At 39.3% G+C, this 25,298-nt stretch overlaps 1 long non-coding RNA gene across 1 annotated transcript in view; it reads left to right on the top strand.

Moving 5' to 3' along the window:
• Nucleotides 1-25,298, top strand: part of LOC145720900 (uncharacterized) — a 447,488-nt gene that overhangs the window by 421,186 nt on the left and 1,004 nt on the right. The window lies entirely within an intron of this gene.

Raw genomic sequence — 25,298 nt, 5'->3', positions numbered from 1 at the left:
AACATAAGGAATAACATGGAGGACATTAAGAGAAGGAAGGGAAAAATGGGCGGGGGGAATTGGAGGGAGAGATGAACCATGAGAGACTATGGACTGAGAAACAAACAGGGTTTTAGAGGGGAGGGGGGCGGGGGGATTGGTTAGCCCAGTGATGGGTTTTAAGGAGGGCACGTACTGCATGGAGCACTGGGTGTTATACGAAAACAATGGATCGTGGATCACTACATCAAAAACTAATGATGTATTGTATGGTGACTAACATAACATAATAAAATTTAAAAATAATAATAATAGAAAAAAAAAATAAAAAATGATTGCATTCTATGCTATTATTACCTTTTGTTCTGTTTAATTACTCAGAAAACAATAAATCGTGGCTCGCTGCATCGAAAACTGGTGATGTATTGTATGGTGACTAACATAACATAATAAAATAAAATTTAAAAAAAGAAAGAATATTTGTAGCTTAATCTTCTTGTTCAATTTCAACAGAAGAGCATTTATAAATTGCAATTGCAATCTTTCCCTATCTGGGTTGCCACTCATATTTCAGAAGTGCCCAGCACACCTCTTTTTACCCATTTATTACACAAACATTTGTTGAGTGCCTGTGTTTCAAAAGGCATTGTGCTGAGTGCAGTGGGAAGCAAGGAGCTGCATAAGGCAGGAATGCTACAGTACATATTATCCACATGTTTGAAGCTTGTGTTGGAGGGGAGGGAACCTAGGGTCAGTGAGACTCAACGGAAGGCACAATCATGAGCTGCCAATAGGCTAAATTGGTGCATATAAAAGAGGAAGAATCTGATTGGAAATAAAGATGGGTGCAGGACTAGAGGCAGGGACAAGTAGCAGATGATGAGTCTAAGATTTAAGACTGGGTGCCTGAATGCCTGTGATACCAGCTGCCTGAATAGAGAATTCTGAAAGAGAAAGTGTCTTGAAGGTGGTAAGGGAAGGGCAGATAGAAGGAAGGACACAAGAGAGGCAGAGAATCTGTATAATGCAGTGAGTCCAAAACCAAATAGGAAAGTTTCCAAAAGTAAGGAGAGCCAACACATCCAAACTCTATAGAGAAGTCAAAGAAGATGATTCCTGAGAAAGACAACTGGTAGGTGAATACTTGCTTATGCAAAGCAAAAGTGGGGCTGTTCAAGGAAAGGATTGGGGAGCCACAGGTGGATGGCAGGTCCCAGGTACCTGGCTATTATTACTAACAGCAAAAGAGCCTGCCAGATTGTCTGCCTTTCAATCCAGGGTGTTATTACCTATATGTCCCCAGGCCTTACCTAGCTTAGCTTAAAATCCAAAATCCATATCCCTTCATCTGCCATGTGTTGCCCACCATCTGGTCCCTGTCAACCTCCAAGTCCTGAACCTTGTGGTGATTCTGTTGCTAAAGACTCAGTGCCCCCCAAAGAGCTGCTCCTGCTACCTCACTCCCTGGATCTACTGAGTGGATATGCTGAGTCAACACTGAACTGTTTGGAGGTGGCTCTTTGCCAAAGGCCCCTAGGCCCCTGACAATATTTGTGGGTCTTCACAACATAGTTCAGCCATGATGTGATAAGTTCTTTACTCAGTGACATGGGTTCCAAGACAGTGCTGCTTTTCTTGTCACCCCAGCTCAAAAGACACTTCTGTGGTAGCAGCTCATTTAGTCTGTACAGTGTGCTTTACATTCAGAGCTGCTCTTATCCCAAGCTTATGTGTTCTACTCTCTCTTTGCTTAAAGTGAGAACTTTCAAGAAATGCTTCTGTCACTGCTACATGTAGATTCTCATGGGTCACGCTCCCACTACCTCCCGCACTGGCCCCTAAGGGTCTGAACTGTAGGCTGATCTCCATTGCCTCTAGCTGAAACACCCAGGCATATCACCATTATTAGGATGTATATTCAGGGAAATAATATGAGGAAAAGGGATTTTTTTTCCAAAAGGAAAAATATTTCTTTTTTTTTTTTTAAAGATTTTATTTATTTATTTGAGAGAGAGAGAATGAGAGACAGAGAGCATGAGAGGGAGGAGGGTCAGAGGGAGAAGCAGACCCCCCGCCGAGCAGGGAGCCCGATGCGGGACTCGATCCTGGGACTCCAGGATCATGACCTGAGCCGAAGGCAGTCGCTTAACCAACTGAGCCACTCAGGCGCCCAGGAAAAATATTTCTAATATGAATTTTACATGATAAAATTTTAAAGGCACAGTTCATTATTGACTATTTGGTTTCCTATCCCACAAACACAGTGCTTACTTGATAGTGAATTAAGAAGAAAACAAACAGAAAGCTTTGTTTTCATACTAAATATGCTAAATAATGTGTCGTGTCAAATGTTGGTAAGTGTCAGAGATGATTTGATAAAAAATATGACACTAAATTTATATGAAGGATAAAGTCTACCTGTTCTATTTCAATGTTGACATCCCCACTCACTTTTAGGCCTTGAGAAACTGCACTGCATTTATGCTTTTCCTCAGTAGAAAGCCAAAGTTCATTGTCAAATATGGTAGCATTTTTTTCCCAAGTTTTTATTTATATTCCAGCTAGTGAACATACAGTGCAATATTAGTTTCAGGTGTAGAATTTAGTGATTCATCACTTCCATACATCAACAACATTAAGAAGTTGTTGCCTGTGTCCTCCTCTAGGACTTTGATGGTTTCCTGTCTCACATTTGAATCTTTCATCCATTTTTAATTTATTTTTGTGTTTGGTGTAAGAAAGTGGTCCTGCTTCATTTTTTTACCTGTTGCTGCCCAGTTTTCCCAACACCATTTATTGAAGACACTTCTTTGCATTGGATATTCTTTCCTGCTTTGTCGAAGATTAATTGTCCAATAGTTGTAAGTTCATTTCTGGGTTTTCTATTCTGTTCTATTGATCTACGTGTCTGTTTTTTTATAGCATTTAGATTAAATTGTTTTTTCTATCAGAGATCAATTATTCTTAATGTCTGTCTCAATTTTTGCATCCATGGCTCAAATAAGCAAATTTGCTATGCGTTGAGTTATTTTCCTTGAAAAAATGCAACAATTTAAATGGGGATAGTAGCAACGGGACTGTCTTCCAAGAGGAATTCATATTGCTGCAGTGAGCCTTCTCTCAGCAATTGGACATTACTTCAGGCTCAAGCAAACATTACTTGGCCACACTGCTCCCCATATGAGAGATCTTGGTATCTCCAAATGTGTCTTTCCCATGTGCCAGAGGGATTCATTTGTGAGTGGGACTGATTTCCCTCAACTGTCCCAAGGGGTCTACCACCCCATATAAACACAGACACACAGAGGCAGGAAGCTACTTTCCTTTACTGCAAAGAACAAGTTCTGCCTGAGGTCACACCAGACTGAATCGTTTTATGTATGCCATCCATTTCAGCAGTCTTCATTTTAGAACTTGTCAAAATCATGAATTTTTTAAGTTTTGCTGCATCAAATCTGGTGCAAACCATCCTGCTCTCTGACAGGTTTTTCTCAAATCCATGGCACCAAGTTGACATCCTTCAGCTTCACCCAACATTCTAGAAATGTCAGTGTGTTGCCAGTATTATAAGAGGCTTTATAAACCAATTGGGGAAACAACACTAGTCCATAAGAATTTTTAGGAACTCTGCAACAGAGGCCTTTACTTGCTCAGCCCCCTTCCTTCCTGACTCAGTGCCCTATTCTGCACCCACCTCAGTGCCCAAGTCCCTGAGCCAGTGAAATGCATTTCCAATCAAATTGCCCCTCTCTCCTGCACCACTACACATCGTAAATGTGGGTTACAAATTATGTCCTTGAATTTCTCCCTTGGTGACTACAGTAGTAATGTGGTTATTTCTACTAATAAAAGCAACAACCATTATTTATTGCTTATTAACTAAGCACTTTGCATAGTCTGAGGACTTGCAACCTCATATTAATAGTCATACTAATGAAATGTATCATTTATAAAATACCAACCTGATACAGATGTTTGACCTGTGGTATATTTTTGGACCCACGAAAACATCTTATGAAGTAGGTAAACTGTCATCCTGATTTTATAGATTAAAAAACATCACCACCACCACCACCAGAAAACCTCTCTGCCCATTTCCTGCAGTCACACACTGAGTAGAGCTGAGGTACGGAACCCAGGCCTCTGTAGCTCCAGAAACCTCTCCTGACTCTCCCTCTATTCTTGCAGTTTATGGTTTGGAGCACTCCATCTTGTTCTTAGGCTTCCTATTCTTTCTTGCCCTCTTTGTCCTCCCTGAGCATACTGGTGATCCAGAAATTTTAGCTCTGCTCAAAACCACTGGGGTCTGGTTCATGGTCAGCTGGCCACCAAGGGGCCAGGTCAGAGAGCATAGGCATAACACATACATACATACTAATGTACATCCTCAGTTTTAAGAGAGAAGATAAACAATAGAGACTTTGAAACTGGAATTATATTTTGTACCTGTTTCTAATGATATATCATCATCACTTACAAAAAACAATTATAAAAAGTTTAACCAATACAAATTATTATTTCAAAAATAAAAGTATTATTGGATTATATGGAATATTGAATAAAAACTCATGTTGATTTGTTTGCAGCCCCCCACCTTCAGCACACACACCTCACTCTCACTCAGGCCCACCTTCAAGACACTGAGTGATGTCTGTGGTCTACACTGATCCTATTATCAGCACCTAAAGAAAAGATCTAAAGCAAGGAATAGGGTGGGACCCCTCCTCAGAATTTACTTGACTCTGGTGTGAGCAGTTGTTGTGATGGCTCCAATTCACAAAGAAAATTCAGCAGGCGTACCTTGTTCTCTTGGTGCAAAAGGTCAGGGGGCCGCGGTGGGAGTGACCTTTCCAGGCAGGTCACTTGGACTGAGATTCTCTCCCCTAAAGTCCTCAGATGAGCAAGGTCCAGCAGAAGGGAAATTAGAGTTGAGGTGGGGGTCAGAGAGGGGAGGAGTCTAGGGTCCCAGAACCGTGGGCAGACATCAGGAGGTGAGATGAGCTACAGGCTGGGAGTCCTGGATGGGGTGCATGCAGCACTGTGTGTCTTCCCCCTAGTAGCAGTATAGGGCGTGGCCACCACAATGGGAGACTCCTCCTGAGCCCCAAGCTCCTAGGACAGGGGGCCCAGGTAGCAAGAAGGAAATGCAGAAAGGCTCCTGGCAACGCAATTTCAAATTTGGCCTAGGACAAGTCCTACACAGAAAAAGGGACCAGAAATGAACCTTAGCTCTCATTTTTTTTCCCCTTCTGTTTGAAAATATGTTCTAAATTTTGAACAATTAGCATTAAGTCTCAGGACACACTATTCTTATCCCTGGAGCTGTTAAGAAAACAGACAAGTAATAAATGTGAGTCTCTTCTATGAGACTTAGAGCATGTTCATAGTACAGCCCCTGAGAAACTTTTCTCTTTTTATTTTTTTGATAACTTCTATTGAACTTTAAGAGTGATTGCTTTTACAGGAAACCCCACAGAAGACATGCCCTAATCAGTTAGACTTTATGTGTCAATTTGGCTAAGTTAGAGTCCTCAGCTATTCAAATGCTCATCTAAGTGCTGCCAGAAGGCACGATGCATGTGTGATTAAAGTCCATAATTAGTTGACCATAAGTAAGGGAAATTCTTTTAGGTAATCTAGGTAAGCCTGATTCGATCAGTTGAAAGACTCAAACTGAGTCTTCCCTAAGGAAGAAGAAATTCCATCTTGGTCTGCAGCTTCACCCTGAGCCAAGAGTCCCAGCCTGCACTCCTATGAATTTCAGACTAGCTTGGTCAGTCTGACAATCCTGGAAGCTAATTTCTTGCGATAAATCTCTTAATACATCTATCTCCTACTGGTTCTGTTTCTCTGGCTGAACCCTGATGGCACTACAGGTACTAACTGGGTATAGGACAGGGATACCTCTTTCCTGGGGTCATAGCCAGTACAGCCAGGGGCTGGACACCAGAATTGAGGCACTGGAGGTGTGTCAAAGTAAAGTCCAGGTTAAAAAGAGCAGGAAGTCCAAACTGGAGAAAAATCACAACAGACTAGGCAAGGGTTGAGAGCTTCCACATCGAATCAAAACAAGGGAGTGCTTACAAAGCAAAAAAGGGTGAGATTGGGAATAGGAGGACAGTGGTTTAGATCTAGAATAATTCCAGACCCAGCTGGGACTGGGGTTGGTGAATAAGGCACTGACCCTAGGCACAAAACTTAAGGGGGTGCCAAAATCTCAGTCATCAAAATAAATAATATATATATTTTTTTAAGATTTTATTTATTTATTTGACAGAGAGACACAGCGAGAGAGGGAACACAAGCGGGGGGAGTGGGAGAGGGAGAAGCAGGCTTCCCGCGGAGCAGGGAGCCCAATGCGGGGCTCGATCCCAGGACCCTGAGATCACGACCTGAGCCAAAGGCAGACGCTTAACGACTGAGCCACCCAGGCACCCCAAGATAAATAATATTTTAATACAATATTTTCAAAATAAAAATTAATGCAAAAAATCCATGATGAACAAAATATAAAAATTTTAAATCAAAACGGGATCAGAAAGATCAAAATGCATTCAGTGGCTGAACTGTATGTACAGTGGTCTCTGAAATTGCATTTCTCTGAATTGATGGGCCTGGTTGCTGGTCCCACAGGATTTCGGGGAAGCTGAAGAAGGTCTTACTCAATATTTGGTTCAAAGACAGGAGAGTAGATAGATACCAAAAGTAAGTGGTGACCTAGAAAAACTGCTGAAATTACAGTCAAAAAGCACATTCAAACTGAGGTCATAATCAACCACCTTGATAAGCAATGGGCCAAAGGGGTGGATCTGGAGGGGAGATGAGGGTAAGGAACCCAGTGGGAAAAACAGTGCAGCAAAGAGAGAAGCTGGGGCACCATAAAATTGACAGTTGAACAGCACATAATGAAAAGCTTCCCTTTGTAACACATTATGGGGAAGCATTTTGGAAACTAGTTAGAAACAGCAATATACTATTTGACCGTGACTTGTTTGAAAGTTAACTGAGGGAATGCCTGGGTGGCTCAGGAGGTTAAGCGTCTGCCTTCGGCTCAGGTCATGATCCCAGGATCCTGGAATCCAGCCCCCATCTGGCCGCCTGCTCAGCGGGGAGTCTGCTTTTCTCTCTCTGCCCCTCCCCCTGCTTGTGCTCTCTTTCTTTATCTCTCTCTTTCTCAAATAAATAAATAAAATCTTAAAAAAAAAAAAAGACAGTTAACTGAGTCCACATCAAGGCCAGTTAGAATAGTCAAAGAAACTTCACAGAGCTAAGGAGAGGTATTCACATGTTGCATTTTTCCTTCTTTATTCTCTTCATTTCACAAGGATGAAACATTAATGTTGAATATCTGCATAGCTGCACTTTGTTATTGTGATGTATTAAGAACCATCCAAATACAAAATGTGATATAAGCAAGAGGAAGAACTGATCAGGGAGAGATGTTAGGTCCACATGCCAGACACACACACACACACACACACACACGTAACATCACCCTATCTGAAAAAGAGTTCTGTTACACGGCTTATTTAAAATTAGTACAGAAATAATATCCTCTCTAATGCACAGAGCTTTATTTATTTAATGGGGCAAAGGCTATAACATTTATTTTTATGAATTTTTATTATTACTGTATTTATTTTATTACTAGAAAATGTAACAAATGTAATGTGTAATCATATAAGAATATCATTTTATATCAGTTATATTCATTTTGGATAATAAAATCTTAACAAGTAGAAGTCCATGCTATCCATAGGGGCGTGACAGGTTTTGTCCTAAATTTATTTCCTTCAGAAAGTACTTCATATAACCAAAACATGTGAACCTCATAGCAATTTGTACCTACATAATATTGTTTATAGTTAAAACCAAATTTTCAGTAAGATTTCTAAGTAACAATAAGTATATAATATATAAGCATTTGACTGAAAACAATCAATTCCATACAACTATTATTATTAGAATGTAGGCAGCCCTTACAATAATAGACCAAATTATTACCCTAATTAATACATAAACCACATGGCCAAGTTGTGAGAGGCCAGGCAGTCACAAGCTCACTGGGAGGATATGTGGTAGACCTAAAAGGCTAAGTTGAGTCAAAGACATTCAGGTGTGGGTGCAGGCTCTGCTCTTTATGAGTATCCAATCTGCCCACCTTAACTTCTCTGAGCCCATTTCCCATATGCAGCATGGGAAGAGTTAAATTAGCGGCCCTGGGTTAGTCTAACGATGATATAAGATAAAATGTCCCTGGCATAAGATCTGACACTTGTAATAATGTTTGTTTCTGCCCTTTGCTGATTGAAGAAAGTGGTAGGAGAAAGCATTTCCTTCATTTCTGATGAGGAATGAATGAGGGCTAAAATATGTAAGCCCTGCATTTCTAAACTTGAAACGCTGGAATTCTGAGAAGTTAGTCATGGTTCTCAGGGCAGCAGATGTCTGATGTCGTGAAGTCCTCTGAGGAGAGGCTTGCTCACAGGGTGTTCAAAAAACCCCAAGAGCCTCATTACCGAGCATGCTTTGGACTGTTGCTCTGGCTTATCCACATTAAAGCACAGAATGACACTAATGACTTTCATCAGGTGTAGCCAAGGTATAGAGTGCACAGAGCCTTGGGCTCCTAATAAATTAGCTATTTCTAAGGGCATAAAACATTCCACTCATACCTAATAATATTTTGTGTTAATGTTTTTATCACTATTTAATACCCTTTAAATATTATCACTGTTTTTATGAACTGTTTGATTGAATCATGTGATTGAATCTGAATCAAGCAATTGGGGTCAGACCCATTCCAAATAAACTCTCTGAGAGGCCATCTCTATGAGAAATTTAGACTGAAATAATCACAATTATTTTTATATAATAACACAATAAGCATTTGCTAATAAGTATTTAAGAACATTACCATGTAATTTTTTCCCTAGAAAATCAGAACCGGTTTTGAATATAAACTGATTTACTTATTAGTCTTTGGATACAAGAGGTTTGACTCAAGTTTTTCTTCTTCAGCTCCTTCTCACTGTTACATGAGTATAATTTACATGAGTGTAATTTAAAATTTCTCTGAAGTGCTGAAGCAACCAACAGAGTTGACAAGTGTTGACAAGTCTGTTGAATCAACCCTAGTATAGATTGGCATATGCGGTACTCGAAAAACAATTATCGTATTAATTAATTCACACAGTAAGGAGCTGTGTAAGAGGACACATTGAGTGGGGAAGTAAACCAAGGGTTTTGCAGAGACCAGCAATTTCATTCCAATCTGTGTGACCCAGAGAACTCCCTTTCCTTCTCTAAACCTCAACTTCCTTATCTGTAAATGAGGTACTATTACTAACTCCACATGTTGTCACAGGGATTACATCATATTGTAATAACTATAGTCTCCTTGCCTCTGCAGGCAGATACAGAAAAATAGTACAATGGTCAAATTTGGTGAGTTATATTCCAGTATTGCTATAGAATAGAATAGGGGAGGGACATATCATGACAGTGCACTGGATTTTCTTTCATCGCCACATTAGTCAACACGGTCCTAGTTGCAAAAACTATCATCCAGCTAAGCTAGTTAGGCAAAAGGTGGGGGGTGGAGGTGGGGAGGTAGGAGAGTGGGGGAGGGAGGAGAGGTTCCTGGAATTTTCAAAAACCTTAGGAAAGGTAGTACAGAGCAGGCCCAGGGCAACGGGAATTAGGGATTATGCTGTCACCAGGAGTCTTTGTCCAGCTTTTATTTGCTTCTCTGTATGTTGATTTCATTCTCTTTTCCACATGGCCAGTCACGAATATGGAAAGGAGAAAAAACAGAATGAACTCTGGGGTGTTGGACTGGAAGGAAATGGAAGTATTATTATCAGTATGACAGGATTTTTAAATAGGTATTTAAGTATACAAATGTGCTTTGTGTTATGTGTGTATTATGCCTGTATGTGTGTGTATGTTTGAGTACATGTGTGTGTCTGTGTGTACATATGTGTATATGAATGTGTCTGCATCTGTTGCCTGTGTTTTCTTTATTCACCAAGAGAGCCTATAGCAATGACATTCCAGTAGCAATTAGCACACCTAGCCCCTAGATCTTGGTTGTGATGCCATTAAAAGGAAGCAATCCTCCTTGGAGAGATAGGGCTGGGCCTGGGAAAGTACCAGAGGAGCTTAAAATCTAATTGTACCAGAAAGTAAGGAAATGCTAAAAACAAACAAAAAAACAGAAAGTGGGAATGTATCAAAAGGACCCAAGGACAGCTGAAGTGACTACTATTGGCCAAATGTTGCATAATTTGAGTATTAAACAAACAATTATTGCCAAAACTTGGAAGCAACCAAAATGTCCTTTAGTGGGTGAGGGGATAAACAAACAGTGATACATCCAGACAATGGAGTAGTATTCAGTGCTAAAAAGAAATGAGCTATCAAGTCATAAAATGACATGAAAGAGACTTCAATGCATATTTCTAAATAAAAGAAGCCAGCCTGAAAAGACTACCTACTTTATAATTCCAACTATATGATGTTCTGGAAAAGGCAAAACTATGAAGGCAGTGAAACAATTAGTGTTTGCCAGGGATTAGGGAGAGAGGGAGGGATGACTAGACAGAGCACAGAGGATTTTTAGGCCAGTGACACCATTCTGTATGATACTATAATGGTGGATACATGTCATTAAAAATTTGTCCAAACCTGTAGAATGTATAACACCAAGAGTGAACCCTAATTTAAACTATGGATTTGGGATCCTAATGATGTGCCAGTGATGATTTATTATAATTATAATTATATATTTATTATAATCATCAATTATAATAAATGCACCACTCTGGTGGGGATGTTGATAATGGGGGAAGCTATGCATGTGTGGGGCAGAGGGTATGTGGGAAATCTCTGTACCTTCCACTCAATTTTGCTGTGAGCCTAAAACTGCTCTGAAAAATAAAGTCTTAAAAACAAAAGAACAGTAGGGGTGCCTGGGTGGCTCAGTGGGTTAAGTGACCCACTCTTGATTTCAGCTCAGGCCATGATCTCAGGGTCCTGGGATCAAGCCCTGTGTTGGGATCTGCACTCAGCATGGAGTCTGCTTGTCCCTCTCCCTCTGCTCCTCCTCCTGCTCTCTCTCTCTCAAATAAATAAATAAAATCTTAAAAAAAAAAAGAATAATAATAGAATCATTTATAACTGGTTGAATTAAATAAAAATTCATAAGATCATACAGATATTAATAAATAAATACATTAAAAAAAAGAAATAGTTGTTCCTTACAGTAGAATGCCAACTAATAAATGTAGAAGTAGTATTGCTTTTTTCCAATATTAGAATAATAATATCCATACCTAGTAAAAATTACAAAAGCAAAGAAAAGAATGAAAAGTAAAAATGTTCTTCCCCCACCCATTCCACTACCTAGGAAGAACAGTATTAATAGTTTCTTGGCTATCTTGGCTCCGGATTTCAAATGTTAAAGATATATATATCTTATATTATATATATAATATATGAACAATGAACAATAATGAACAATTGTCTATATATAATGACCAATTATATATAATGAACAATTATATATAATGTGTATATAATTCTTCTTTATTTTTTGAATATTTGTATATACAATTTTTCAAGTTGGCATTTACCATTCTGAAGATAGAGGAAATTTGCCATGGAGGAGGGGCTAAGAAAGTAGAGGTTATCCTTTCTTGTTTATGAGAACCCCAAGCTAACAGAATTAAAGAATTTTCAAAATGTCACACAGCTAGTAAATGCCAGAGCAGAAACTCTGCATTCTTTTTTTTTTTTTAAGATTTTATTTATTTATTTGAGAGAGAGAGAATGAGAGAGAGCAAGCACATGAGAGGGGGGAGGGTCAGAGGGAGAAGCAGACTCCCTGCCGAGCAGGGAGCCTGATGCGGGACTCGATCCCGGGACTCCAGGATCATGACCTGAGCCGAAAGCAGTCGCTTAACCAACTGAGCCACCCAGGCGCCCCTGAAACTCTGCATTCTTCAAGTTATTTTTTTATGTCCTCATTATCATTAACAGGTGAACATTAAACCATATAAACCCCTCAAACTGGCAGATAGTTGTTGCCAACATTAATGCTTTGAATTGTTTTTTTCTTTCAAGTTCCTTTGTGGTCCAAAGTATACATTTACAAAGGTGCTGCTCCATCAATATCTTCACTTTTGAACATACACACATATGTAGCCTGAAAAATGAATATATAAATATAAAAACACGCCTGGGTGGGTCAGTCGGTTAAGTGGCTGCCTTCAGCTCTGGTCATGATCCCAAGGTCCTGGGATCGAGCCCCGCATCAGGCTCTTTGCTCAGCGGAGAGCCTGCTTCTCCCTCTCCCTCTGCTTGCCTGCCCCTCCTCCTGCTTGTGCTCTCTATCTCTCTCTCTGTGTCAAATAAATAAATAAAATCTTAAAAAATATATATAAAAACACAAAACACATATGCACATACGTATATACATTTAAAAGCATTTATATATGTGCAATAAAAATACATTTAAATGCATGTTCCATGCAGAAAACATTCATTCTTTTAATAATTTTAATATATTTCATTTTTCTCCCCATTTATGTGACAAACTCTGAATTCCCCAGAGTGTCCCAGGTTTACCTCTTACCACCCCCACCCCCACCCCCAACCATCATGAGTGCCATGAAGAAAGAACTGACCTAACATTTCCCAAGGACTAACTTTTCCCAGTTATGTTCCTGCCATTTGGAGTCACATGAAGCTGCTCTGGAGCACAAATCTTCCAGAAGCGATGCTCTCCTGTCCCCTTTCATCATCCCCTGGAGACAGTCAATATCAAGATGAACACAATGACAATACAATTAAATAAACAAAATATGCCTCAAGATTGGATAAAAATATTAATTAACAGTAAATAAGAATCATCCCTGGCTGGATATAATATCATTCCATTGTAAATTATAAGTCTTTTGATGAAATAATTAAATGCTTGCATTTCAAATAGCTCTATCTTTACTAGATAAAGTTGTTTAAATAAGCTTACTTAATATAATTTCTCCTCATATCAAAATACTCAAGAAAAATTTCTTATAATAATGTCCCTTCTTCCTACCACCCTCTGCCCCAAACAACAAGAAGATATTAAATATTTTAATTATGAACATTGTTGTTTCCTTCCATATCTTTTTTTTCCCCTAATGGTTCAGCCTAGTTTAAATTTTTTTTTTTGAAGATTTTATTTATTTATTCATGAGAGACAGAGAGAGAGAGAGAGAGAAGCAGGCTCCCAAGGAGCAGGGAGCCTGATGCGGGACTCGATCCCAGGACCCTGGGATCACGACCCGAGCCGAAGGCAGACGCTTAACCATCTGAGCCACCCAGGCGCCCCAGCCTAGTTTAAATTCTAGATAATCTAGATTTCTTTCCTAGTTTCTTTTTTACTTCCTTTCCTTATTTTTAACTGACTGTTTTTGCACTCAGCAACTTCTTGGCACAACTTTTTCTACCAGCCACAACCAGCTCCCCGTATCCCTGAATTCCATGTAACTGTACTGTGTGTGTTTATGTTCTAGACCAAGAAGCTGCTAGGAAGGTTGCGCACAAAAATGAGTTAGCAAAAGCTGTTCTTAATCTGCCTCAGGAAGCCCTAATTACGGTGGAGAGCTCAGGTACCCGGATATCTACTCACAATTGGAGGCAGAGCTGCCTAATCCCATGAGGGTCTTCTCCCCTCTAACAAGGTAAAATTTTGCTCCCAGGGTTAAATGAATGTGCTCTAAAAGCTTATTCATTTAATGGTTCAATTTCATATTGTTTCTTCAACAACTGTAAATATTAGGGAAAATTCTTGAGATTAACACCAGCATGGAATTCTACCATGAACACTATTCTATAGTTCAGTGCTGTATACAGGCTGATCAAATCTGTCAGTCAGGAAGATCTGGAGAAATCCAAACCAAGCCTGTTTTGTTAACTTACCTAGAGGTGAATGGTACAAGAAAAATTATCCAGCACTATATGTTTTCAGTTTAAGTGGAAGCGTGCTAATGCTTAGAATGCCACCCATGTCAGAGAGTTGTTTTGATAAGAATTCATCTTAAGTCTTCTTCAGTCATCTTGGCTAATTGGCTGTGGTGCTATCATGTTAAGGCTGTTGTCCCAGGCTGGACTGTCTAGAAGCTGAAACTAAAATGAGATTGGCTTGCAGGGTATTAGATATCAAACCTTTTGAGGGGTGAGGAATGGAGGAGGATGCAGGATTGGGCAAAAGTAGAAGTCTTTCTACTCTCTAGCCCAGCAAAACCTCCACCTACCCCACACGGATCCCTAAAGGACATGCACCCCTTAGAGTTGTCCTGAGAGGGGCCAAAACAGCCAGTCTCTTTCCCCACACATTGTCATTGAAAACAAGTACCCCAAAAGGGTATGTGCTTGGGTTAGCAGTGGCAGCCAAGACAGACCTGTAAGAAACTGACATCTGAAAGAGCCTGTTGACAGATGGAGGAGCAAGTACTTCCTCACAGGAGGCTCAAGGTGGCACATCTCTGTACCCACCACAACCACCCTTTGTGCCACATGGAACTACTTCATATGCACTTGGGTGTATCTCCTCCAGGATTTCTTCAGAAGGGAAAGAAAGCTTAGTGGGGCGAACCACATCCCCATTGATGGAGTTGGTCTTCTGGCTGGAACTAATGTTCATTGCCTCTTCATTCTGGGTTTTTCTTCCCCTCACTTACCACCTCCACTGGTCTCAGTAGCTGACATGATGGTATGACTCAAAGCCCCATCCCGGAGTGATCTGAGCCCATAGTCACTGTGCCCTGCTCAAGTTGGGATCACTGCACTTGTCCAATTACAGTCACAATTGGTCAAGGAACATTAAGAGATATCCAAGTGGGTCACTTGAGTGCCACACATATTCTTCCCTGCCTCATTCTACAATTGTAGCCCCACCTCTACTTGATGATCTGGGTCAATAATCTGCCAAGATGGAGGCTTTTCTTCCTGCCTGCTACCCCTGAGACCCATGATCTGAAGTGCCACACAGCAGTTTTAGCTTGTAGTTAAGTAGCACTCTTGCTGTCCTATGGCAAAAACCAATCCCTTTAGGGGCCAGGACCTCTAACCATCCAGAGCCCAGAGTTGAGGGAAAGGAAAGCACAATGTCCCCCAGTAGATCATTGGAATGATGGCAAGTGGGGTTGCTCCTGTCTTTACTCCTTGGTTCCTCTACTCATACATTATTTTCAGTGGTAATACAATGCCTAGAAAATTCTTGGAGTATAGGGTACATACATAGAACTGATGAATATCACCCCACCTTCATAAAGTGTCTCCCTCAAGTTGGCCCTTTGACTACACCATCAGGAGGCTGTTGCAATGTTCTATCAGGCTGCAGCTTCTGGGTGGTGAAATATGAGATAAACCAGTGGGTCTCATTTTTGTGATCCTATTCCTATATCTCCTTTGCTCAAAAATGGATTGCCCAGTCTAATGTGACATTATGTGAGATGTTGCGGATCACTTAAAGACCTCAGATAGTCATCCTGGCTGAGATCTTGAAGGCAGGAAAGACAAACATATACCTGGAACTCATACCTATTCTTGTTAGAACAGATCTCTGGTTCTTCCAGGATAGAAGGGATTTGATATAGTTAACTTGCTGCTAAGCAGTGGTTGGTCTCTCTGTAGGAAGAAACTGTGCCAAAGTTTCAGTGTTGGTCTCTGTTGCAGGCAAATTCAACATTCCATGACTGCAGAACCTAAGTAAGCCTTTTTAAGTGCGAACCCAGACTGTCGAGCCACTACATAACCTTTCTCTGCCACTCTCTCCCATTCTATTTATGTACCTATCATGCCAGTACTGGGGTGGCCAAGGACTAAGGCTGATGATATCACTTGACCCAATCATCCTCAACTTAGTTGTTTAGTGGTGGATGCTTTTTGCTTTTTATTGAATGTTAACATGTGACACAAAGCTTTTCATACTTTATTCCATTCCCAAATGTATATCTATCTCCCTCTACCTCACACCTCCTTGACCTAATTTTCCAATTTTTCTTCCTTCAGGCCCCTGACCAATCACTACCCATGAATCTAACTTGTGCATCTATTCCATCTTGGGATGCAATATCATTTTTGATTGATTACATTGGCTGGGAGCAGGGGGTAATCAGAGATTATCTCTTGGCCTTCCCTATTATAATAGCACTAATTCCATAGGTCAAGAACCCAAGTTGGAAATTGCACCAGCTCCTAAGTATGTGAATCACAGATACACATTTGAGAATGAAGAAATTACTATCAGGTGGGTCTGCAAACCCAGTGGATCCATTTAAGCAGGAAATTAGCCAAGACTGCAATTTTTGCCTAGCTTCCATTTACCCCTACTCAGCAGGGGGATTATGATGACTCTTCAGGCCATTGGATTTTAGTGGTAAACCAGACCCTATAACCAACTCGTTCATATATTCCCTTTTCCTCAGTTAACAGTTACATGATTAAATAGCTTTAGGTCTCTTTGAGGAAGGATTAGGGGAATCATAACCATCTATGCCTGTCATGGCGTTGCAAGGTCCTTCGTCCTGGGGATCCAACTTCCCCTTCAGTTAATAGATTTTAAGTCTGACGCAGATCCAGAAACTGGAAAAGTAATTGTGACTTTATGCAGTGACTGCCTTCAGACTCCTGGCCATCTATCCTTGATTTCTTCTGAAGTACAAAATAAGTAGTGTCCATCTGTCTTATCCTTAGCAGTGCTGGGTTCTATTAACCATCTCTTTGTAGGTCAGTCATCCTTGGTGACCACTCTGACATTACACCTCATCATAATAGTTGCACACATATGACTTCAGGAAATTAAGTGCCACCACTTGGCCTCCATTGCTGCAGGGTTCTATTATCTCTTTTGTTATTGGTGAGTCTAGTTCTGTAATGGCCTCTTCCCAATCAGCCATGGTTTACAGACAGCCATCACTAAATATTTTGGTGCTGCTCCTTGCCAGCACTTTGCTTAAAACTGGTAAATAGTTAGCCTTTGTGCCAGCTCATGGACCCCAATCATCTATGGGCCTTCCAGCCTTACAAGGTGTATCCATTCTAATACACCAACTACTTAGGGACTGCTTGGCCTCTGGACAAGCCTGGGCCATGCTTTTTTCATGTTTCTAGCAGCCATCCTAGCACTAAGTCTGCACCATCCCTGGAACTTGTGATAGGGTGATAAATCCAGTATCTAGGTCAAGTGCTCCCAGAACAATGAACTCCCCCCCTTTTTCTTATGTTCTACGTTCTGGCCACTTTGACCAAGCACCATCAGAATCCCAAGTAGTCCTCCAGTACATGCTATCTAGGCCCTTGTAGCTGCTGTGAAGTATAACCTGTTTCTCCCTTATCAGGTCTAGCATGCCCCTAGATGAATTATACTGTAACTTAACCCTCTTTATAGATCTACTGGCCAGAAGGGAGGTTGGGAGCAAATCCTGAAGTGGATATATATTGTCTACCTATAGCTCTGACATCATTGCAAGGTTAAGATAGCCAACACAAGAATTGCCTGAATCTTTTATGCTTGTGTGTAATTATATACTGAACTTTATTATTAAGCCATATTTAGTTGGCTATTATGTCACTTGCTACCAAAAACAATTTACTGATTGGCAGAACCAAACCTGGAAGGTGAGAAAGAGGTGGCTTCTTGGTTATTCAGATAATATTGGTTAAATTAATGTGTCAATTTCTGAGAATATTATATTCTTATTTATAAATATCAAAATCAAATTTAATGATTTTTTTTCAATTCCAGTATAGTTAGCATACAATCTTATATTAGTTTCAGGTGTATAATATAGTGATTCAACAATTCCATACATCACCCTGTGCTCATCACAATACATTCCTTAATCCCTATCACCTATTTTACCCGTCCCCCCACCCAAATCCTCTCTGGTAACCATGAGTTTGTTCTAGAGAACAAACAAGAGTAAGAGTAAATTTAATGCAAGGGTAAATTTAATGATTTTTTTATTAATTTGATGGGATTTTAGGTAATTTTATTTTATTCTAGCTATTTCTTATATGAGATATTTAAAAAATGTTAAAAATAGTGAAAATTGTGTCATTAAACTCTTCATCAAAATTGTTTTGAAACCTCAGACTATTGGATATAATCTTACTATTTACCTTACTTCAAAACTTACATATCAAATTAATGTCCCCTCTTTTTTGTATATTTTTTAGAAAGCTCCTCTTTTTGTCTTTTCTTAGCTTTATTGAGTTCTATTTTATATACAAAAAATTGTGCACATTTAATGTATATGTTTTGATGAGTTTCACCATATACATGCACTTATGATACCATCATCACAACCAAGATACTAAACATATCCATCATCTCCAAAACTTTCCCTATGTTCTTTTTGTGTGTGTTTTCTTGTAAGAACACTTAATGTGAGATGTTATCCTCTTAACACATGTTAAAATAATCAAAGAGAGCAATTTAGCTAATCTAAGCAAATTTTATTTCACATTTCATGGAGTGGACAGTTTTTACTCTCAAGAGTCCAGAGAACCACATAGCGAGAAGCTTTTGCAGAAAAGGCCAGTCAGGGAATAAGGAGAGTCTTTGGCTTAAGTTGATTGGCTAGGTTTGCACATCTGACCTTATTTAGAACAAGGAAATCATGACAGATATTGGCAGTTGGGGATTAACTGGCCAGATATACTGTATTTCTAGTCAAGGACATCACTTATAGGACTAGGAAAGTTATCTAGGTTTCAGCTTGCTGACGTGGCACTCTGGGCAGGAGCAGCTCCATCTTGGGCCTAGAAATGTATTTCAATACATATTTTTAAATGTGCAATACCATATTCTTTTTTTTTTAAAGATTTTTATTTATTTATTTGACAGAGAGAGATAGCAAGAGCAGGAACACAAGCAGGGGGAGTGGGAGAGGGAGAAGCAGGCTTCCTGCTGAGCAGGGAGCCCGATGTGGGACTCGATCCCAGGACCCTGGGATCATGACCTGAGCCGAAGGCAGATGCTTAACAACTGAGCCACCCAGGCACCCCACAATACCATATTCTTTACTGTAGGTACTATGTTACACAGGAGATCTCTAAAATCTATTCATCTTTCATTACAGAAACTTTATACTCATTGAAAAACAATTATCCACTCACCCCTCACCCAATCCTTGTCAACCACCATTCTACATTCTACCTCTATGAGTCTATTTCATATAAGTAAAGCCATGCAGTATTTGTCTTTCTAAGATAGCTTATTTTGCTTAGCATAATGAACTTAACCAAGGAGACAAAAGACTTGTACTTTGAAAAGTCTAAAACACTGATGAAAAAGTTAAAGCAGACACAAATAAATGGAAAGATATTCCATGTACATGGATTTGAAAAATTAATATTGTTAAATATCCGTACTACCCTAAGCCATCTATAGATTCAGTGCAATGCTAATCAAAATCCCAAAGGAATTTTTTTACAGAAATAGAAAAACAATCTTAAAATTCATTTGGAACTACAAGAGATCCTGAACAGCTAAAGTGACCTCAAACAAGAAGAACAAAGCCAGAGGAATCACACTTTCTGATTTCAAAATATATTACAAAGCTACAATAATTAAAACAGTGTGGTACTGGCATAAAGACAGACATATAGACCAATGAAACAGAATAGAAAGCCCAACAATAGAGAAAGGATAGTCTCTTCAACAAATGCTGTTGGGAAAATTGTAAATCTACATGCAAAAAAAAAAAAGTGAAATTAGAACCTTATCTTACACTATACACAAAAATTAACACAAAATGGACCAAAAACTTAAATATAAGACCTGAAACTATAAAACTCCTTGAAGAAAATATAGGGGGGAAAGCTTCTTGACACTGGTCTTGGCAGTGATTTTTTTGGGTTTGACACCAAAAGCAAAGACAACAAAACCAAAAATAGACTATTGGAACTGCATCAAACAAAAAGCTTCTATATAACAAAAGAATCCATCAGTAAAGTGAAAAAATGGAATGGCATAAAATATTTGCAAATTATCTATCTGGTAAGGGGTCAATATCCAAAATATATTAAAAACTCATATAACTCAATAGCATAAAAAATGACCTGATTAAAAAATGATAAAAAGACTTAACTATTTCTCCAAAGAAAACATACAAATGGCCAACAGGTATATGAAAAGATACTCAATATCACAAATTGTCAGGGAACTGCAGATCAAAACCACTATGAGATATCACCTCATCACTTGTTAGGATGACTATTATCCAAAAGACAAGAAATAACAATTGTTGGCAAGGATGTAGAGAAAAAGGAATCCTTATGCACACTTTGTTGGGAATGGTACAGCCACTAGGGCAAACAGTATGGAAGTTCCTCAAAAAATTAAAAACTGAAATATCATATGATCCAGCAAACTCACTATAGGGGAATTAGTCCAGAAGAGTTGAAATCAAGAATTCAAAGAGATATATGTCCTTGTGTTCATTATAGCATTATTCATAGTAGCCAAGATATGGAAACAATGCAAATAAATATCAACAGATGATTGAACCAATGATATGTGGCATATGCATACAATGGAATATTATTCACCCTTTAAAAGGACCACTGACATGTATGACAACATGGGTGGCCACATGGTAAGAATGTGGACGAGGTTAAAGAAATTACTGGTTGGGGGTGAGTGAATGGATAAGATGTCCTGAACATTCCTTCTCACTCTAAAATTCTATGTTGCTCTCTTTTCTGGTCCTAAAGGGCACAGCAGTGTCATCAAAGCAAAATGTAGCATGACGGTAGACAATAAGAACACCTCAATATCTCTCTGGAAGCAGGACCATTCTGAGGAATTATTTATTCACAAACAGAAAATAAGGCATAAATACTTCATTGTGATGCGTTGCTATGGTTCTGTCTAATTTCCTGTTAATCAACAATCTTTCTATGTTCCTTGAAAGGTTTCCATAATACTTTTTCACTTCTACTAATTTTAGAATAAATCCAGGTGAGAATACTTGAAGGAAATATATAATTTAACAGATCTCTTTAATGTGCAGAGATCTTAAGTAGATTGATAGCTGATTTTTCAATCTAAAACAATACATAAGTATGATTCAGTATGAGGACACATTTTCCAACAACAAAGACAAATATCTTTGGGTTCTAAGCAAGACGTCTAAACTAGCATTTGGAAATAAAATAAAATCTTAAAAAGGGGTGGGGGGCGCCTGGGTGGCTCAGTTGGTTAAGCGACTGCCTTTGGCTCAGGTCATGACCCTGGAGTCCCAGGATCGAGTCCCACATCGGGCTCCCTGCTCGGCAGGGAGTCTGCTTCTCCCTCAGACCCTACTCCATCTTGTGCTCTCTCTCTCACTCTCTCTCTCAAATAAATAAATAAAATAAAATCTTTTTTTTTTTTTTTAGGTTTCATCCTGGACCAATAAAATAAAATCTTAAAAAAAAAACAAAAAACAACGAGCACTTGGGAATACAGTCCTAGCATCTAATTGCTTTGTTTGCTTACTTTTTTAATGTAAGTACTATCAAAATAAGTCCTTTTGAGTTTGTTTTGGAGCCATAGTATGAGAATACTGTAACTGTGTTACCTCTGTTTTAGAGAGGTCTTCAAAATTTAATGTTCTGCTTAGGATTCAGAAAAATAGCTAATTAGTATACAATGGAAAGAGATAAAAACAGGTGTTAAAAGAGTTAAAATAATTAGAATGGAAAGTGAGTTAAAAGGGGATCCCTTTGGACTTCTGGCATTGAACCAATGATTTCAGATTAAGAAAGCTCTATTGTGATGTTCTGTCTACGAACTCAAGAACAATATAAACAACAAATAAACTACAATAAAAATTCTTTATACCTTTCCTTTGCCTCCTCTTCACTGTCTCACGTCAGTGAGTTGGAAACAAAAGTTTCTGAGTTAAGAAAGGCAATGAGCTCTTGGCCACTGCCCATAGCATATTTGTTAGGTAGAACAAAGTTGTTTTCCTTGGATGAGGACCATGTAGGATGCCTAAAAAGATCTCCTACTGAAGCTCTAGAAGACATTTGTGATCTAAAAGATAGCCCTGGGGCGCCTGGGTGGCTCAGTCGGTTAAGCAACTGCCTTCAGCTCAGGTCATGATCCCAGGGTCCTGGGATCGAGCCCCGCATAGGGCTCCCTGCTCGGCGGGAAGCCTGCTTCTCCCTCTGCCCCTCACCCTGCTTGTGTTCCCTCTCTCGCTGTGTCTGTCAAATAAATAAATAAAAAATCTTAAAAAAAAAATTTAAAAAAAATAAATAAATAAAAGATAGCCCTGAGGACAATGGCAACCTAAGAGGCTCTGGTAGGAGGCAAAGCCTGAAATACACTTTCCTAAGACTTAAAAATTATAGTGCTGCCTTCTCACATCTAGAGTTAGCCACATCTTAAAATGAGGAAATCTCTGAACCAAAATCTATGGTTTCCAGTCAATACCATTTCCTAAGCTTATCCAAACCCACCATGCAGTCCAAAACCACCAAGCTTATCCAAAACCACCCATGCAGTGGGTGGGGGTCATATTTGGGCAAGAAAACAAATGTTCTGTCTCTGTTAGCTGAAGCTTTAAAGACAACCAGGTGGCCTTGAAACTTGGCCTCTTGAGTGGAAGCTTTTAGAAAACCTTTAACAAATAATTAATATACTTTTTAAACAATTCTTCTGCAAGTCAATGAGAACATGGTAATTATTTTGATCACTCCCAACAGATTATGTATAACTGGGAATGATTGTGTTTCTCTTTGGTTATATAGAGAACAAAAACAAAACTCAGAATTCCAAATTACCCTTAAATAAAACCAGCAAGAACAATGACGGTATATGCACCATGCACATACTGTGCTAGGCTCAAGCGCTTCACAAATGTGGTTACACACTCCTTGGTTGGATAGGCCAGGAAGTAAACTGTTTCCTCTTCACAAAGAACAGGATCACCATGCTGCATCTTTATCCAGAAAAGTTGAGCTTGCCTACCCCTGGATATTAGTAAATTAATAACTATGAAACACCAATGGCAAATTGATACATCCTTATGGGATTTGGAAAATATTTGCAACTTACTTAAAAAAAAAAAACCTTGAATATGGCTCTAATTTCTGAACATTCTCTCTGTTGACAGGAAGCTTGCCTTTTAAAGTACAAACTCTGCTACATCAAGATAAGGGTCCTAAAAAACAGTAATCAGAGCAAGAATCAACAAATAAATGGGTCAGATTAGGTAAATAAAAAACAAACTTTAATGTATGCTGTAACTTGGTACATGATAAAGGCAACAAATGGCTGTATTGATAAATGTATAGTGTTGAAACAATTGGTTAATCTTTGGAAAAATAAGTTGGAGCCTTACTTCCCAAAATATATAATAAACTCTAGTTAATCATTAACTTTTTTTTTTTAACATCATAAATGTTTTTACAGTATCATAAAGGATTGGAAAAATGTTGACTATTTGTTCTGGAAGGAGAGAACTATTTCTTTCTTTTTTTATTATTATTATGTTACGTTAATCACTCTACATTACATCATTAGTTTTTGATGTAGTGTTCCATGATTCATTGTTTGCATATAACCCCAGTGTTCCATGCAGAACGTGCCCTCTTTAATACCCATCACCAGGCTAACCCATCCTCCCACCCCCCTCCCCTCTAGAATGTTCAGTTTGTTTTTCAGAGTCCATCCTCTATCATGGTTCATCTCCCTCCCCGGGATGCCCCCCTTCATTATTCCCCTCCTGCTATCTTCTTCTTTTTTTTTTTTAACATATAATGTATTATTTGTTGCAGAGGTACAATCTGTGATTCAACATTCTTGCACAATTCACAGAGCTCACCATAGCACATACCCTCCCAGTGTCTATCACCCAGCCAACCCATCCCTCCCACATCCCCACCACTCAGCAAACCTCAGTTTCTTTGCTGAGATTAAGAATTCCTCATATCAGTGAGGTCATATGATACATGTCTTTCTCTGATTGACTTATTTCGCTCAGCATGACACTCTCCAGTTCCATCTACGTCATTGCAAATGGCAAGATTTCTTCCTTTTGATGGCTGCATAATATTCCATTGTGTATATATACCACATCTTCTTTATCCATTCATCTGTCTCTGGAGATCTTGGCTCTTTCCACAGTTTGGCTATTGTGGACATTGCTGCTGTTAACATCGGGGTGCCTGTACCCCTTTGGATCCCTACATTTGTATCTTTGGGGTAATACCCAGTAGTGCAATTCCTGGATTGTATGATAGCTCTATTTTCAACTTTTTGAGAAACCTCCATACTGTTTTCCAGAGTGGCTGCACCAGCTTGCATTCCCACCAACAGTGTAGGAGGGCTCCCCTTTCTCCACATCCCCACCAACATCTGTCGTTTCCTGACTTGTTAATTTTAGCCATTCTGACTGGTGTGAGGTGATATCTCATTGAGGGTTTGATTTGGATTTCCGACGCCGAGCGATGTTGAACACTTTCTCATGTGTCTGTTGGCCATTTGGATGTCTTCTTTGGAAAAATGTCTGTTCATGTCTTCTGCGCATTTCTTGATTGGATCATTTGTTCTCTGGGTGTTGAGTTTAAGAAGTTCTTTATAGATTTTGGATACTAGCCCTTTATCTGATATGTCATTTGCAAATATCTTCTCCCATTCTGTCGGTTGTCTTTTGGTTTTGTTGATTGTTTCTATTGCTGTGCAAAAGCTTTTTATCTTGATGAGGTCCCAATACTTCATTTTTGCCCTTGCTTCCCTTGCCTTTGGTGATGTTTCTAGGAGGAAGTTGCTGTGGCTGAGATGGAAGAGGTTGCTTCCTGTGTTCTCCTTTAAGATTTTGATGGACTCCTCTCTCACCTTTGGGTCTTTAAACCATTTTTAATCTATTTTTGTGTGTGGTGTAAGGAAATGATCCAGTTTCATTCTTCTGCATGTGGCTGTCCAATTTTCCCAACACCATTTGTTGAAGAGACTTTTTCCATTGGACATTCTTTCCTGCTTTGTCCAAGATGAGTTGACCATAGAGTTGAGGGTCCATTTCTGGGCTCTCTGTTCTGTTCCATTGATCTATGTGTCTGTTTTTGTGCCAGTACCATACTGTCTTGATGATGACAGCTTTGTAATAGAGCTTGAAGTCCAGAATTGGGATGCCACCAGCTTTGCTTTTCTTTTTCAACATTCCTCTGACTATTCGGGGTCTTTTCTAGTTCCATACAAATTTGAGGATTATTTGTTCCATTTCTTTGAAAAAAGTGGATGGTATTTTGATGGGGATTGCATTGAATGTGTA

The sequence above is a fragment of the Leptonychotes weddellii genome, chromosome 4 (assembly GCF_054177405.1).
Source record: "Leptonychotes weddellii isolate Sample4059 chromosome 4, ASM5417740v2, whole genome shotgun sequence".
NCBI classification, from domain to species: domain Eukaryota; kingdom Metazoa; phylum Chordata; class Mammalia; order Carnivora; family Phocidae; genus Leptonychotes; species Leptonychotes weddellii.
The sequence above is the reverse complement of the archived record's forward strand: the minus strand, read 5'-3'. Positions and strand labels throughout refer to the sequence as shown.